Source organism: Neomonachus schauinslandi, chromosome 3 (genome assembly GCF_002201575.2).
Source record: "Neomonachus schauinslandi chromosome 3, ASM220157v2, whole genome shotgun sequence".
NCBI lineage: Eukaryota > Metazoa > Chordata > Mammalia > Carnivora > Phocidae > Neomonachus > Neomonachus schauinslandi.
The window spans coordinates 2,442,672-2,459,418 of NC_058405.1; positions in this window are offsets into that span (position 1 = coordinate 2,442,672).

The following is a 16,747-nucleotide window of genomic DNA, read 5'->3' on the forward strand; positions in this document are numbered from 1 at the left end:
TGGAGACAACCTGTGTACGTGGGTATGCAGCCAGAAATCCTTCATGCATACTTTGTGTCATCACACAATATGCACTCGGTGGTTGAGACTTAATAAAATTATTTTTACTGCATCAGGGACATTCTTAGGCAGAATTGGCTTTTTAAAACCTGCAGCGCTGAAACATACAATAGTAACCAGGAAAATTGTTGCTGAGACTTTCACCATTGCATCAGTGTGCTTGTCAACACAGGAAGGAGTCTGATCTCCTAGCTTATATGGCTGTGACCTTTTGGGTCCCTGAAATGGTCCCAGCATCCCCAAGGGCTTGCAGATCACAATTTAAGAACTGCTGGAATAGGGGCCCCTGGCAGGCTCAGTCGGAGGAACATCCGACTCAGTATTGGGGTTGTGAGTTCAAGCCCCACATTGGGTGGAGAGATTACTTTGAAAAAACCTGCTGGAATAATGATGCCTGTAGTGTTTGGGGCACTGAGATCTCAGTGACTAAATGGTAAACTTGGGGAGTCTAGAAGGGTGTACCTTGCTTTCCTCTTTAGCTTTTCTGTAGATTGAAATTTGTTTTAATGAGGAAACAGAGAACGGAAGTAGACTACTTGGAGACAGAAAGTAGAAACTTTTTGAAGAATTTTCCTGAAAGGGGGAGCCAAGGAATAGGCAATAGGGAGAAGGGCCCTGTCTTCTAGAGAGAGTCTGAGGATGGCAGATAGGCAGGGGGGCACCCTGCCAACGTGGGGGACAGTGGGCCTCTGTGAGGACGTGAGGCGGGTGCGGTCCCTCCCGCACCGGGGGCGAGTGCTGGGGGGCTGGAAGCCACAAGGTGGTGTTGGAGGAGCGGAAGGTGAGGGAGCCACTGGCCACATGATCCAGGAGGAGGGCCTGGCGTCCCGACCTCGGTAATCGCAAGTCCAAGTGATACTGGGCGGGGGGTGGAAAGGTTGATCTGCATCGTGGCCCCGTGAAGTAGGGCCCGCGGAGCAAAGATGGTTGCTGGGATGACTGGGCTGGCGCACCGCCAAGGAGAGGAGCGAGGGGCCCTGAAGACGGCAGCTTAATGGAGGTGACAGAGCAGCTGTGGAGGTGATGGCGGGGTGACGGTGGAGTGACGGACGTGACGGTGGGGGTGATGGTGGGGGTGACAGAGAGGGTGATGGTGGAGCACTGGTGCAGCAGGCAGGAGAGCAGCACGGCAGTGGGCGCGCCGTGGAAGGCCGAGGGGAGGACAAGGCAGTAGAGGGAAGAGGCCCGAGGACCTGAGCTCTCTGAACAGGGACGCGGCCGGAGCTACGGCCCGAGTCTCGAGGCGCCAGAGTGAGGCAGGCGCCGAACCCCCCAGGCCGGGGCTCGGTGGGGGGGGGGCGGGAGGCTGGCAGCCTCGCTGGTGTGGAGGCCGGGGGCCGCTGCCTCCTGCAGGCCCAGGGCGGCCAGGGCAGCTGTGCTGCGTGGTGGAGGCAGCCTGTGGGAGGGAAGGCGGTGGCAACGGGACGACGGCCCGTGTGCGTGGGGCACGTGGCCGAGGGATCCCTGGGGTCCAGAGGCGGTGAGGGCAAAAGGGACGTGCAGACGGCGGTGGAACCGAAGCCGGGTGGGAGGGGAAGGGGGTCATCGGGAGACTGCGGGGAAATGTTAAGGGCTGAAGATGTGCGATTACCAGACCACCTCGTCACGATGCCCTGAGATCCCCCACTGGCGAGAAAGAACTCGAACAAATGGATTCAGGTCGGTGGGATGGTTATGGCGCCCTGTTGTTCTCGGGTCCAGATGATGCAGGAACGCGCACTTCTGTGCAAGCCTCTCAGGCTCCTTCAGAGGTTTTGTAGGGAACTAAGATGGGAGAAGTTCTTAGAAACCAGCCTGAAACAGATGGTGAATAACCTCTTTGTTGGATAATTCTGAAGTTAGGGACTCGAGATTTGGGGGGTGGTTTCACAGGTGAGCATGAGATTAGAAACGGACAAGCTGCCAAGGCTGAAGGGGTAAAGAGGCCGCGCGGGTGATTGCGAGGAACACAGCATCCGTGGGGTGCCCGCGGCCCTCTGGGGCTCGTCAGAGGCAGAAGCCACAGAAACTTAGAGGGACGCTTGCTCTAAAAACCCCTAAACTGGGTTAGGAGGGTAATGACAGAGGTGCGAGGGGGATTCTGACGGGCTCCAGGGCTGAGGGGGACCTTTGCAGTTCGGGCCTCACATGGGAGCAGTGGTCATAACCCCTCCATGAAGAAGCGCCCGGGGGCCTGGACCCGGTGAGCAGGGACACGTCCCTGTGATGAAGGCAGGCCAAGGCTGGCGGGGCCCCCAGGGGGTCACAGACCCCAGGAGGGTCACAGCGAGGTGGTCACCAGGTTACCCCCGAGGCTTAGCTGCTGGCCGTGTTTGCGACACAAGACGGTGTCGGGCAGTTTCCTGACAGTGACCTGGAGGCCGTGTGCACACCCAGACGCAGGAGCGGGACCGGCCGTGCTCTGGGGAGCTCCCACGTTTCCACTGTGACGTCCCAGTAGTTACCTGCACTGTGTGACACGGGACCCCCAGGCTCAGAGCTTCCACAACCGACACCAGGGCCCTGCGGCCCGCGGGGTGCCCTCAGCCCCCGCGCCTCCAGGCCTGCTCACGGGGGGAGGGGAGGCTGTGTGTTTGTTTGGGGGTAGATCTGAAACAAACACATTTAAGTAAAAACATCGTTAAGGACAAGCTAAGGAAGATGGGGTGGGAACTGTGCTCAGTGAGGCCCGCCGGCTTTGTCCAGCTCCGCTCCCCTGCGGCCCCCTGAACCTCGCGCCCCGACAACCACAATGCTCTCACCGGTGCATTTCATTAACATGTTTTTAGAAACAGCCACAAAAATTGCAGGCTCAGACGCATCCCTGAGTCAGTCCCATTCCCTTTCGACTAAAAGATACGTTTTCATGACCGTCATTTGCTGCCACGGCTTTTCCTTTAGTTCATACAATTCAAGATAATCTAAGCCAATTTTGTGAGCTAAACAACGTGGACCGCTGCATTACATAGCACGGGACGTTTCCATACAGAACGGAGACACCTGCTTTCTTTGAGTAGTTTTGAAGTTCTCTCCAGGAGAGGAGGAAGGAAGTGGGAACAGCATCCCACAGAAGGAGACCGCTCCGGCCCCAGGCAGCCCGGGGCCTCTGCCGGGAGGCGGGCAGCGCCAGGCAGACGACGGTGTTTGACGTGCTCCCGAGGGTCGGGTATGGGCTGCCGGCCATGCCCACGGCCTTCTCTACCTCCCGCGGGCAGCCAGGGAAGGAATGATGGCAAGATCCTCTAGCCCAGGGGACTGAGGTAGCTCCCGCGTGGGGCGGGAAGACAGGCCGAGGGTCGGGCTAGCAGAGTGGACGTCGCTCGGCCGCGCTGCCGTGAGGCTCGGCAGGAACATGGAGCAAGGCACGCCAGGTTGGTGCCTGCCAGAGGGAGACCCGGCCGGAGCCTCCACCACGGGCGCTGCCTGCTCACTGAGACAGCTCCCACTTGCAGAGCGTTCTTTCCAGTAATTTCTTCCGCTAAGGTCACAGGTGCCGTCTCTGCCTCCTGGCGGGCCCTGCCTGATGAAGCGGGCCACGTCGCTCTCCCCGGCGCTGGAGGCCGGCCTTCCAGAAACGGCCCCCAAGCCTCCCCGCCTGTCAGGCTATGACAAGCCGCGTTCAGTTCCGCATGGGATGGAGCTTGGAACCGAGACACAGATCTGCTGAGCTGACACTTGCCGAGCACCGTCCCCGCAGTGAGGGCCCAGAGGCCTCCGTGACTGCAGTCAGGGGCCCTCACACCGAAGTCGTGGCTGCTGCTTGGGCCCTTCCCTGGGGACAGGGAGGTCATGGCGTCACACCGAAGCCGCAGACGAGGCACAGCCCCAGGAAGAGGAAGGAGACAGAACCGTGTGAGCCGCCACGGACGATGGTCTGACAGTGGGAGGGCCCAGCACTGGCTGCCGCCGGCCGGCCAGGGCTCAGCGCGACAGAGAGGAACATGTGTGTGGTAGGGACCGACAGGCACGGGGGAGTTTTATTTTGTCCTGATCCAGAGAAAGCAGTTTTACCTAAATTTGCCCGGGTGAGTCATGCTCGCTAAGAGACTTAAGTTTTGTGGTTTGGGTGACACAAAAGCGTCGTGACCTCACTGGGCTAACAGGAGGGCATCCCAGCAGGTGCATCAGTGGACACAGGTTGTCAACGTGGGCAAAACAAAGTCTGAGAAACTCCCAGCCGGAAGCATAAGGAGACATGAGTAACGTAACATGGGACCCTGGAACAGAAAAAGGACATTTGCTAAAAATTAAGGAAATCTGAATAAAGTATGGACCTTCATTATACTATGTATCAGTATTGGTTGCTTAATTATAACAGACATACCACACTAATGAGAGATGTTAATAATAGAAGTGTTATATCGAGGGGCACCTGGGTGGCTCAGTCATTAAGCGTCTGCCTTCGGCTCAGGTCATGATCCCAGGGTCCTGGGATCGAGCCCTGCGTCGGGCTCCCTGCTCCACGGGGAACCTGCTTCTCCCTCTGCCTCTCCCTCTGCTGTTCCCCCTACTTATGTGCACACCCTCTCTCTCTCTCTCTGTCAAATAATAAATAAAATCTTTAAAAAAAAGAAGTGTTATATGGGAATTCTGTACTATTGTTGTAAGTTTCCTGTAAATGCAAAACTGCTCTAAAAAAGTAAGTGGGTTCTGTAAAAATTGCCAACATTTGCAGGATGTGGCCCAGGTGGGCATGGAACTGACCCTCAGGTTGAGGAGAGTGAGGTGTAGGAATCCACCCTGTTGATCTTGTTACGTGGAGGGCAGCCAGGAACACCTACCAGGAGGGTAGTGGACACTTCCACTAATGAATTATTCCAAAGGTTTGAAAGGGAAGTCATGTTTCACCTAGAATCCTGTTACCGACCAAGCTAACAAGACTTTTAATGCTGAAACAAGAGAATTCCAGTCAAATTGGGGTGAATTGGTTACTCTCATTTCAGCCAGACACCTTACCCTCCAAAAAAATCCATAATAGCAGCAGTATGAGTGAAGAAACAAGGAATGTTTAATGTGGTCCATATAATTGTTGTTTGTATAAGGATGGTATATTGGTCTGTGGCTGTGTACAGTCCAAAATCTCCGATTATCTTATAACAAGTGTTGGGTGTGGGGTGCAGGGAGAAGGAACACTTTCTTACCTGGCGGGGGGTGGGGGCGCTGGATGCTAGCTCTCCAGACATTGCTAGAAAAAGGAAGTTCGTAGTGATGTGTGTGGTGTTCCTATGTTTTTGGATTCAGCTTGTGGACAGAGCATAGACGACTGAGCTGTGGTTGACAGAGAATGGCCCGTTGGCAAGATGCGGAGAGGCTGTGGGTGCTTGACAGGAAGCAGAGGGACGGTGTCCTCTTGGGAAGGAGGGATGGAGCGCAGAACAGTAGAAACCTAAATCTCCTGCTTAAAGTGACAATGGCAGCATGTCAGGTAGGACTCGATTTGGTGTATATAATAAAACTCACCAAATCAGAGCGATTTAAAAATACATGTCTGGGAGCACCTGGGTGGTGCTGTTGATTAAGTGTCCGACTCTTGGTTTCGGCTCAGGTCGTGATCTCAAGGTCATGAGGTTGAGCCCCGTGTCGGGCTCTGCACTCTGCACTCAGCGCTCAGCAGGGAGTCTGCTTGAGATTCTCTCCCTCTGTCCCTCCCCCCTCAAATAAATAAGTAAATCTTAAAATAGATGTTTGTTTCTCTCTCCTGTAAAACAAGTCTAAGAGAAGGTGGCCCGAGGGGGCACGGTTGCTCCTTGGGGTCATGGGGTCCAGGACCCCAGTCACCTCACGTCCTGCGCACGTGCCTGCCGTCCTCCCGGCGGGTGGTGTCCAGAGTCCCTCCGCTGAGCAGGGTGGGAGGTGGGAGGGTTGTTGAGAAAGCACTAGCCGGCTCCGCCACAGTGACTTCCAGAAGGGGAGGACCCACAGAGTGGTTGGAATGGGGGAAATCCTCATCTTCGTCACTGAGCATCAAGAGATGATGTCTGACATTGACAAATCAAGAAATAGAGATAAAGACCATGAAAGACCAAAAGAAGCTATTTTTTTTATGGAAGTAAGAAGCAGGAATGATGATAAGATGTCTGGAAAGTAGGAGTAAGGGTGGAGGGTTCTGTGCTCTTCACCTGGTCACCAGTCACACGTGTGAATTTGTTAAATGTTAATTGTTAGATCCATGTTTAGACATTGGGCAGCGTGGCACTCACAGGTGTGGGAAACGGACGCTCCGGTGGGGGAGGGGCTGCCAAGTTTATTGCTTTGACAACAGAGTGTCGTCTGTTACCAACTATAACGTTCAGAACCTTGAACCACAGCCCCTGTCCAGGAGGAAGTTTCCATGGAAATATTCACTAGTGCATACACGATATACAAATGATAGTGGTCGTGACAGTACTTTTTGTTGTTACAAAACATTGGACGTAACCCCATCATCAGCCAAGGAAGATCTGTGGGTAAAATGGGCTCTTCCGAAGAGAGAAAAGCGACAGGCTCACGAGCACAGCAATACAGGGAGATGATTTAAAGGTCTGTGGACATCACAGCCTGATGGGGAAAATCGGAAAGTCACAAATGCATTTCACACACGTAACCGGCCCCACGCCGTGAGTGCTCAGAACGCCATCAGCCGGCAGTTGGGCACAGCATCCCGCACAAGGCCTATTTGACAAGTGTGGGACATCTCGTGCGGCACACTGAATTCTGTGCTGGAAATGGTCGTATGGGGACAGAAGAGCTGTTGGTCCTTGTGACCGCGTGGCTGCCTGGGAGCACGGCCGCTGCCCAGCATCCCCAGAGAGGATTGAACCACAGCCCTCCAGCCCAGGACAAGAGCCACATTCAGACCCAGACAGCCTCTCGTGGACATGGATCGCTCTCGCACCATCTCACAGTAGAACTGTTGTGAGTCGGGGACCGTCTGACTCTCTTGCCGTGTGACCCGGATCCCTAGAAGGGCGGGCGTGTGGGCTGTGGCAGACGGAGAAGGAGGGTGGATGATCCCATCTTGCTGCATAAGTAATGAAGCATTTATATCTTGGACTGTGTGGCTTCTTCCAGATTTAGTATCGCCTCCTTAAGATAGAATCCCGGAAGTATAGTAATTGGATCATAGTTTCTGAATATCTGCAGGGCTCTTGATGCACACGACCAGCTTCATTCCAGAAGGGAGACAGCATGTACGTTCTGGCACGCTCATTAGCTTACGGGTTTGTGCGAGGAAGGGACTGGGGAAAGAGGTGTCGGGAGGTAACTTTAGTGGAAACTGCAGAAGATGGTTTTAAGCAAAGGCAGTTTTTCGCTTGCAGATTCTCTACGAGAGTGGTAACTGATTCTTCCTTTCTCAGATACCAGCAGCACACAAAGCATCCCACTACACGCCTGCATGGCATCTGTCATTGACATTAGGTGACATGGGTAATGGGCATATCACAAATGTTTAAGGTTTAAAAAGAGGCTGAGAGTTTCTCATTCCTCCCAAACACGATAGGCTCATCTGTCATAGAATTATTGCATCTCTGTATTAATTTTAAAAAGAACTGGCATTTTCATGTTACTGTCTTCCCTTTTGTTTGGGTCTTTGGTAATGCTGTTTTTTATATACACCACATAGATGTGTGCTATACTTATTCTTGGATATTTCTCCATCTTTGCTACCATTATGAATGTGATTTTTCCCTCCATTTCATTTTCCAACAATGTCAATATAAAAGCATTTTTTATTGTGTAAAGTTGTCTCATCTCCTGTCATCTTGCTGAATTCTCACAACACTTTTTTGGTTAGGCTTTTGAATTTTGTACTCATACCGTATCTCACAGCAGGCACAATATTTACACTCAGAATGGATTAGACTTAAATGTAGGATTCAAAGCTGTAAAACTCCTAGAAGAAAACAAAGAGGAAGATCTACTTGACGTGCATCTCTGCGATGATTTCTTAGATCTGACGCCAAAAACAAGAATGGACAAGTGGAAGAGCATCTAACCAAAAAGCTCACAACAGTGCAAACGCCAAGTGCGAAGGCAACATCCAGATTGGGAGAGAAATGCTTGCAAACCATGTATCTGAGGAGAGGATAGTTGCCACAATATGTAAGGAACTCCCACAACTCAATAACAAAAAAACAAACAACCCCATTTAAAAATGGGCAAAAGACCTGAATGGACATTTCTCCAAAGAAGACATACAGACGGCAAATAGGTACACGAAAAGATGCTCAACATTTGTCACTAATCATCAGGAAATGCAAATCAAAACCCCAGTGAGATATCACCTCACACCTTTAGGATGACTATTATTTGAAAAGAAAGGGGGGACGGCACCTGGGTGGCGCAGTCAGTTAAGCATCCGACTTTTGATTTCAGCTCAGGTCGTGAACTTAGGGTTGGGAGATCGAGTCCTGTATCGGGCTCTGTGGTCGGTGGGGAGTCTGCTTGAGATTCTCTCTCTCCCTCTTCCTCCGCACCTCCCCCTGCTTGCAGGCACACACTCTCTCTCTCTTAAAAAAAAAAATTAATTTTTAAAAAAGTGTTGGCAAGGTGTGGAGAGATTGGAACACTTGTACACTGTTGACAGGACTATAATGGTACAGACGCTGTAGAAAGATTCCTCAAAAAATTAAAAGTAGAGCTACCTTATCCAGCAATCCTACTTCCGTGCATGTATCCAAGGGAAATGAAATCAGGATCTCAAAGACATATCTGCACTCCCATGTTCATTTCAGTGTTAGTCACAATAGCCAGGATATGGAAAGAGCCCAAATGTCCATCGACAAACGAATGGATCAAGAAAATGTGGTAGAGGGGCGCCTGGGTGGCTCAGCCATTTAGCATCTGCCTTTAGGGGCGCCTGGGTGGCTCAGTTGTTAAGCGTCTGCCTTTGGCTCAGGTCATGGTCCCAGGGTCCTGGGATCGAGCCCTGCATCGGGCTCCCTGCTCCGCGGGAAGCCTGCTTCTCCCTCTCCCACTCCCCCTGCTTGTGTTCCCTCTCTCGCTCTGTCTCTCTCTGTCAAATAAATAAATGGAATCTAAAAAAAGAAAAAGAAAAGAAAATGTGGTATACACATACGATGGAATATTATTCAGCCTGGCAAAAGAAGGATCTCCTCCCATTGGCAACCATATGAATGGACCTGGAGGATGTTAAGCTGAGTAAAATAAGCCAGACACAGAAACAGATACCCGTAGCTGGTCAGCAGGGGGCAGGGGAGGGGCGAGGCGGGGAGTAGTGGTTTCAGGGGAACAGAGTTAGCTACTCAAGACAAGCAAGCCCCAGAGACCTGCAGTTTAACGTGCCCATAGCTAACAATAAGGGACTGTGCGCTGAAAAATCTGTTACAAAAGTAGCTTTCATGTTTCTTATTATTACCAAAACAAAAAAAGATACACAAGGAAACTTTTTAAGAAGGTGGATATATTTGTTACCTTGATTGTGGTGATGGTAACACAGCTGTATGCCTATGTCCAAGTCACCAAATTGTATACCTTAATTATGTGCATTTTTATATACCAGTTACACCTCAATAAACCTGGAAAAAATCATGTTAAATTTTAGCCACTTAAAAAATTAAAACTAGGGCGCCTGGGTGGCTCAGATGGTTAAGCGTCTGCCTTCGGCTCAGGTCATGATCTCAGGGTCCTGGGATCGAGTCCCGCATCGGGTTCCCTGCTCAGTGCAGAGCCTGCTTCTCCCTCTCCCTCTGCCACTCCCTCTGCTTGTGCTCTTCTGTCTATCTCTCTGTCAAATAAATAAATAAAATCTTTTTTAAAAAAATTAAAACTAATGCTAGTTTGGCTTTTCTTTGGCAATACTTACATACTCTGTTTTCTGGCTTTCTTGCTTTGATTGAAATGTCTGAGGCAATATTACAGAACGGGCATTTCTAAGTTGTTTCTGCCCTCGATGTCTTCAGTGTTTGATCACGTAAGATCATATCCGTCGTTGGGTTCTGGAAAACAGCCTTCATTTTATTCTTTACAGTTCTTTTTCTGTTTACATGGAGCCTGTGCTGGATTTTATCCAGTGCATTCTGGTCACGGCGTGGTAAGATCCGTGCTGCCGGCTGAAATGAATTGTGTGTATGCATCTCTCCCTGACGCAGCCTCTCCATGTTCTCGGGGTAAACCCAGCTTGACCACCGCTTGTGTTTCTGTTGTGCTGTGGGGTTGTCTTTTCCCTGGAGTCCTCGCCTCTGCACTCACCCAGAAGGAATGTCAGTAACCGGCCGCACGTGGGGAGGCGTCTTGATGAGGGTTTTTGTGAAGGTTTTATGAGATGATGGGGAGTTTGTCTCTATTTTTCTCTGTTGCAGGGTGGTTTGTGTAAATAGGGATTACGTGTTCCCTGGTTATTTGGTAAAACCACTTGAAAAGCTGTCTGTCTTTGGCAGCTTTGCCTCTCTCTCGTAGGGGTGAGAATTGCCGTCCTTGTTGCAAGTCTCCGTGGCTGTCGGGCTCTTCAGGCCACTCTCACCTGTGGGTGGATTTTTCTACAAAGTCATGAATTTCATCCGTACTTTGACATCGATAGACAAAAGTTGTGCAGATGGTTTTTACGATTACTCCCGTGTGTCTCCTGCTGAAATCTGGGTGTCTCTGTCCCCTCTCACTTTTCCTCAAAGGCTTGCCAAGAGCCTGGATTTCCTCGATGTATTTTTTAAATAACCAGCGTTTGGCATTATTTTTTGGTTCCATTTTTTTTTTGTATTCTACTTTATTAATTTCAATTTTATCATTCTTAATTTTATCCCTTCTTATTCTCTTTCGTGTATTCTTCTGGTTTCTTGTATTGAATTCTTACCTTGTTCATTTCAAACTTTCTTGCTTAGATAAAAATAATTACGGATAAAACTATAAATTTTCGCCTGGCTGTGACGTTAACTCCATCTTAAAGGTTTTAAGATGAAGTGTGCTTATTTTATTGACTTCTACGTCACTAGTCACTTACAAGTTACATGTCTTTTTGATCTGAGAATCATTTTTCAAAGTGTTTTTCAAATTTCCAAGTGGATAAATGTTTTTGGCTTCTTACTATTAATTTCCAGATCAGGTAGCATGATCTGTAAGAACTTTACTTTTTACAATTTATGAAAAACTCCTAGCACCCAGGAGTATCAAGAACATGAAGAAATTTCTGTTGTCATAAAAGAAGAATGTATAATGCACACACGTATGCACACACTTAATTCTTATTTGAATCCTGAATGTCTGTTTATTCATTTCCTTCCTGACTGGTCAGATTCTGAGAGAGAGAGATTAAAGTTTCCCCCTGGGACTGGGATTCTAACAAACTCTCCTTGTATTTTTGATGTATTTGCCTTGTTTGTGGTTTGGTACCTTGACTATGTTTTTAAGTGGACTGTTCTTTTTCATTTTGCAACACGTCCCTTTGCACAGCCGTTGCCAGGATCGCTACCTCGGTCCCTCCAGGCCCCCTGCCCCTGCCGGCTCTCTGGAAGGCAGACCCACCAGGGCCGGCCCAGGTCAGTCCCAGCCAGTGGAGGGCCAAGCAGATTGGCGGGCAGAAGCCCCACTTTATTCCTTTCTGGGGCCTTGCCTCTCATGGCTGACTCTCTCCCTCTGGGTCCAGGAACCACTCCTTCCTGACACTTACAAATCTTGGAGGAAGCGAGCCCTGTGGTCGCCAGCCCCCGAGTATCATGCCTGGGAGCCGGGACCCCGCCCAGCTTGTGAACAGTCCTGCCACTGCATCTCCCCGCCAAACTACCTGGATTGAGGGTGCTTTCTGCTTCCTGTTAACTCGCCTCGAGGCCTCAGGTTCCACGTGCCCGCTTTTCTGTTGTTTGGCATCCGTCCGTTCTTTTATTTCTTTCATATATTTTTTGCTGCCTCATAAAAATAATCTTGTTTTGTGGTGTTTTGTTCGATCTAAGCTGAGTGATTGTGGGGGGCGGGGAAGACAGGGATGCTTCTGGGGCATTGCTCTATTTCCTGACCGGGACGGTGGTTTTGCAGGTGCTCACTCCGTGATCGTTCCTCAGGCCACGCGGGATTGGCTCGTGCATGTTGCCATGAACGTGTTACAACTCGATGGAAACGTATAAAGCCAGAACAAAGCTGGCGCAGGGTTCCTTGACGGACGTGCCACTTCCCCGAGCGGAGCAGCGAAAAGCCGGATCCTTCTCGGAGCTGCCAGAGGGTCCCCTTGTTTTCTTTGCATGAGGACAGGGTGCAGAAGGCCCTGCAAGGACTGTTCTTTCTTCAATGAAGGTTCAAATCGTGTTTGAGAAGTACATGGGCTTAGTCCCTCCGTGGAGGAGCCACCGGGCCCTCGCGGTTCACTGGCATGGAGAGCAGAGCAGGATAGGGATGCTGTGTTCTCTGGGCTCCCGGGCCGGCCCAGCCTCGCCCCCGCCCCTACCGTGCCTGGGACTGCGGGGAAGCCTTACTGGACCGCAGGCTCTGTCCACTGGAAGCCTGAGGCTCCCAGAAACGGCACGTGGCAGGGAGGGTTCAAGGAAGGAGCCAGTGTCTCCGCGGACCTTCCCAGGAGGGAGGGATGGAGTTGCTGAGGGACCGGTGGGGCCCCCGTGGAGCGGGGCATGAACCCAAGGGCAGGGAGCCATCTTGGGTGGAGGGAGCCTCCCTGGTTCTGAATCCTGGGGTGGATCACCCTGCACACAGGGGAAATGTTCTCCCTTCCTAAGCAGCTGTCTGTCCACCGCCTGACCAGAGATGCCTCGCACTCGCCTCCCCGCCTGCCCCCAGACGGGGAAGTGGGCCACCCCAGAGCCCCGGATGCTGGTGGGATCCTCTCCAAGCTGAGGCAGCAGTCCAGCCTCTCCCTTCTCTAGGGGGGCTCCAGGGGTTAGGGCAGCAGCATCTTTTGGGGGGACACAATTCAATCCATACAAATACATCCACATGAAGATGTCTGGTTGACAACTGAATACGTGAGCATTTTATTTTATTTTTTTAAGATTTTATTTATTTATTTGACAGAGAGAGAGATAGCACAAGTAGGCAGAGTGGCAGGCAGATGGAGAGGGAGAAACAGGCTCTCCGCTGAGCAGGGACCCAGATGCGGGGCTCGATCCCAAGACCCCAGGATCACGACCTGAGCCGAAGGCAGCCGCTTAACGGACTGAGCCACCCAGGCGCCCCACGTGACCATTTTAGTCTGGGACTCAAGATGGTCTAAGAAGGCATATAGATTTAGGTGTTGTGAGTTCTGGATGGTGATGGGCATGGGCATGTTCACCCAGGGAGGTGGTGTGGGGAGAAAGGAGGAGAGGACTGTCACTTGAGGGACGGCCAGAGGAAGGGGAGCAGGCAGGGGGTCTGGGGGAAAGACGTGAGCAGACGTGTCGGGGGAAACCAGGAGTGGGAGCAGGTGGGACACCGCGAGGAAAGGGGCTTCGGGAAGGAGGGCGTGCTCACCAGAGCCCAGACTGCGGAGAGATGGAGGAGGGTAAGAACTGGAAAAGTGTCCACCCAACCTGGGAGCGAAGGGGGCGTCGCGACAGTGGGTTAGCGGTGCGAGGGGACCCACGCCAGAGGGTACGGCTGACGAGCAGGCGGAAGGTGGGGGTGTGTGAGTTTAGGCTGCTGTCATCACTGCCACCTCCCCGTAGCTGGGTGGGACGGTGGCCAGAACGCTGGCATAGCGTGTGTGTGTGCACCTGTATGACCACGTGTCCCCGGGGGGTTCGGGATGCGGGCACGCCGGCATCTCGAGGGGGAGATGTTGGTAGGGGGAAGTACTCCAAGCCACAGGAGACAGAAGGGTCACCCCACACATCAAAGGTCTTAAAAACTAGGAAATCAGGGACGCCTGGCTGGCTCAGTCAGGGGAGCGTGCGACTCAACATCAAGGTTGTGAGTTCAAGCCCCATGTGGGGTGTAGAGATGACCTAAACATAGGATCTTGAAACAAGACAAAATTGGGGAAATCAGACATACATCTAAGTGCAGTACCTACTGTTGTCAGGGAGGGAGCTCTGTTTGGTGTAAAGGAAGAGAAGAACCAAGAGGGATTTGGGGCCCGTGCAGCTGGGGAGACGCTCATGGGCCGCGGCCCCTCGGGCATCCCATGGTCAGACTGCAGGCCAGCTTACCTCTTCTTTCACTCTGCTCGTGACCAGTTCAAGGCAGGTCCCCAGAGTAGCCAGAGGCCTGGTGTTGGGGCTTGCGGGCGGAGAACAGAGCCTCAGCCCTGGGGCCCGGGGCCCGGGAACAAAGACGGGCTCCCGGCTGGTCCTTCGGAAGCACCTGCCTCTGTACCGAGCAGCAGGCCCGCAGTTACAGACGGGACCCCGAGTGGAACTTGCTGTATACTTCACAACCCAAATCCCGTCGGGCTCCGGAGGTCCCGCTCTGCCATGAAGCACAAGGATGGACGGACAGGTGGGTAGGAAATTGGGTGGATGGAAATACAAGGGGCTAACGTAGAGCCTGTTACCGTGTGTGGAAACCAGACGTAATTTAAAGATGAGTCGTGGGACTCCAAATCTGTCTTTGCAACTGTTTATCACATGTGACGGGAAATAGGCGTCCACAGTCTCTGCTCGGCCTCCTTGTCCCCCAGACTCCGCCACCCGGAAGAGGCCGCGGCGGGGGGCCGGGGACCGTGGGTGTCGGCTGCCGTGTGGCCGTGTTTGGGCTCGCGTGGGCGCCACTGCTGTCGGGTCCACGACTGGCCCTGCTCTTACGATGATAAAAACCCCAAGCTTCTGCCCCGTCTACCCAGGCAGCCTTTGTGCCTGTAGCCCAGCTGGATTGAGATGCGTGTGCGCACGTGTGCACATACACACAACACGTAAGACACACGAACACACAGCAAAGAAGCGGTGTTTCCCGGCTGGCACACACCACCTCTCCCCTGGCCTGGAGGCTTGATTAGTTGAAGCCGCTGCCCCACTATCTTGAATTACCTTGTCTTTAAAAGAAAATGTTTAATAAGCTTTTGATCCACCATGGAGGATCTGTAATTTGGGACAGTTTCTCCAAGTCATTATTTCTAGTCTTCACTGTGAGGCTAATAACATGATTGAGCTGTCATCGTTCGATCTTGGGTGATAGATGTTTCTGGCAGAGAATCTGCTCGTGGAACAGTCACTGTGTGGGGCTTGGCCCTGAAACATGATGTCGCCAGAGCTATTTATTTGCACTTGGACCTGAGATGAAAATTCCTCTTTAAATACTTGTTCTTGCCTTTTCCCCATCATGTCGGTTCTTGGATCCTTTATCAAACAACTCAAGAACCTTGTGTAGGTGTAGACAGTGTGGCTTGATAAATAGCAGTCTCTTTGTATCTGTTACAGCTCAGTGTAGCCAAATGACCCGCCTTGTGCTAGACGGCTTCCAGACACCACGTGGGATTATTTGGTGAGTAACACTTCCATGCAAAATATTATTGAACGCTTTTGAGATCAGAGCTACTGAAATGTCCTCCGGTGGGACCCGCGGGGGGCTCCTGGGTCTGCGCGCCTCCCCGGGGCCCTGGTGCCATCCTGGGGGCTGACGACCATGTGAGGGAACGTAGCCAGGTCCCGCTGTCGGCCTGCCCTCCAGCGCGGGCCCACTGCTATGACAGCCGCACCCCCGTGAGGGACCGGCCGAGGCGGCCATGCCTGTGCCCGGTGTTCTGGTGGACGCTCCGCAGGACAGGCACTCAGGGCTGCGCGGCGAGCGGGTGGTGCCTGGCGAGCAGGACTTGGCAGCATCTCCAAGAGCAGGCACAGCAGTCCTGCGGAAGGTGCGGGAGCGTGGCTGGGGCTTCGGGGCCCCCCAGGGCCCCCCCACCAGCTGCACCTGCAGGTGCTGAGTCCTGTGGGGGCGGGGGATCAGGCTTCGATTTGTGCAGGTCCCCGCTCGACCCACCTTTAAGCAGCAAGGACGGGGGCCCCGCGCCTGGGCATTCGTCACACCTAAACCGGAGAAACCAGGGGCAAAATCTGGTGTTTGAGCGTCGTACCCAACCAAACACCTGCTGCAGGCAACGGATGGGAGTAACTGGAAGAATCCTGGGGGCAGAGCTTCCTCCCAGGGTCCCGGCCCGGCCCCGGCCCCCAGCGGCCCGGAGCCACACTGGAAACACAGCGGGGAAGCAGGTGCTCACGGTTCGGCCGGCCGCGTTGGTGCCAGAGAGGAACTGTGCGCGCCGGCTCAGGGCTTCAGGGCCTGGCAGGGGCCCCGCACACCGGCCCCCACCCACCGGCTCGGGGGCTGCAACAGAGGTGCGAAACCAAGGTGTCGCAGGGCCGTGCGCCCTCTGGGACTCGGTAGAGTCCTTCCTCACCTCCTCTGGCTTCTGAGGGTCACCAGCGCTCTTGGGGTTCCTTGACCTGTAGATGCATCACCCTGACGTCTTCCTCCGTCTTTCCAGGATGTTCTCCCTGTGGCCCTGTCTTCACGCGGCCTTTCCCTCTTCCAAGGATGAGTCACGTTGCATTAGGGCCCATCCTGCTGATCCCAGCCTTACTGGTCACATCTGCAAAGACCCCATCTCCAAATAAGGTCATGCCCACAGGTTCCAGGGTTAGGACTTCAACATATCCATTCAGGGACACAATTTGCCCATAACAAGTACCAACTCTGGGCCTTTGCGGGTTGCAAGTGGGAGCCCCCCAAACCCAGCTGCCACATGCCGCGGTCCCAGCGGGGGTCTGGTGCCTCTCAGCGACAGCGCTCCCGAGAGCACCAGAGGGGAGCTCTTTCTCCATCACAGCAGAAGCTCCCTGCCTTCAGACCCTCACTC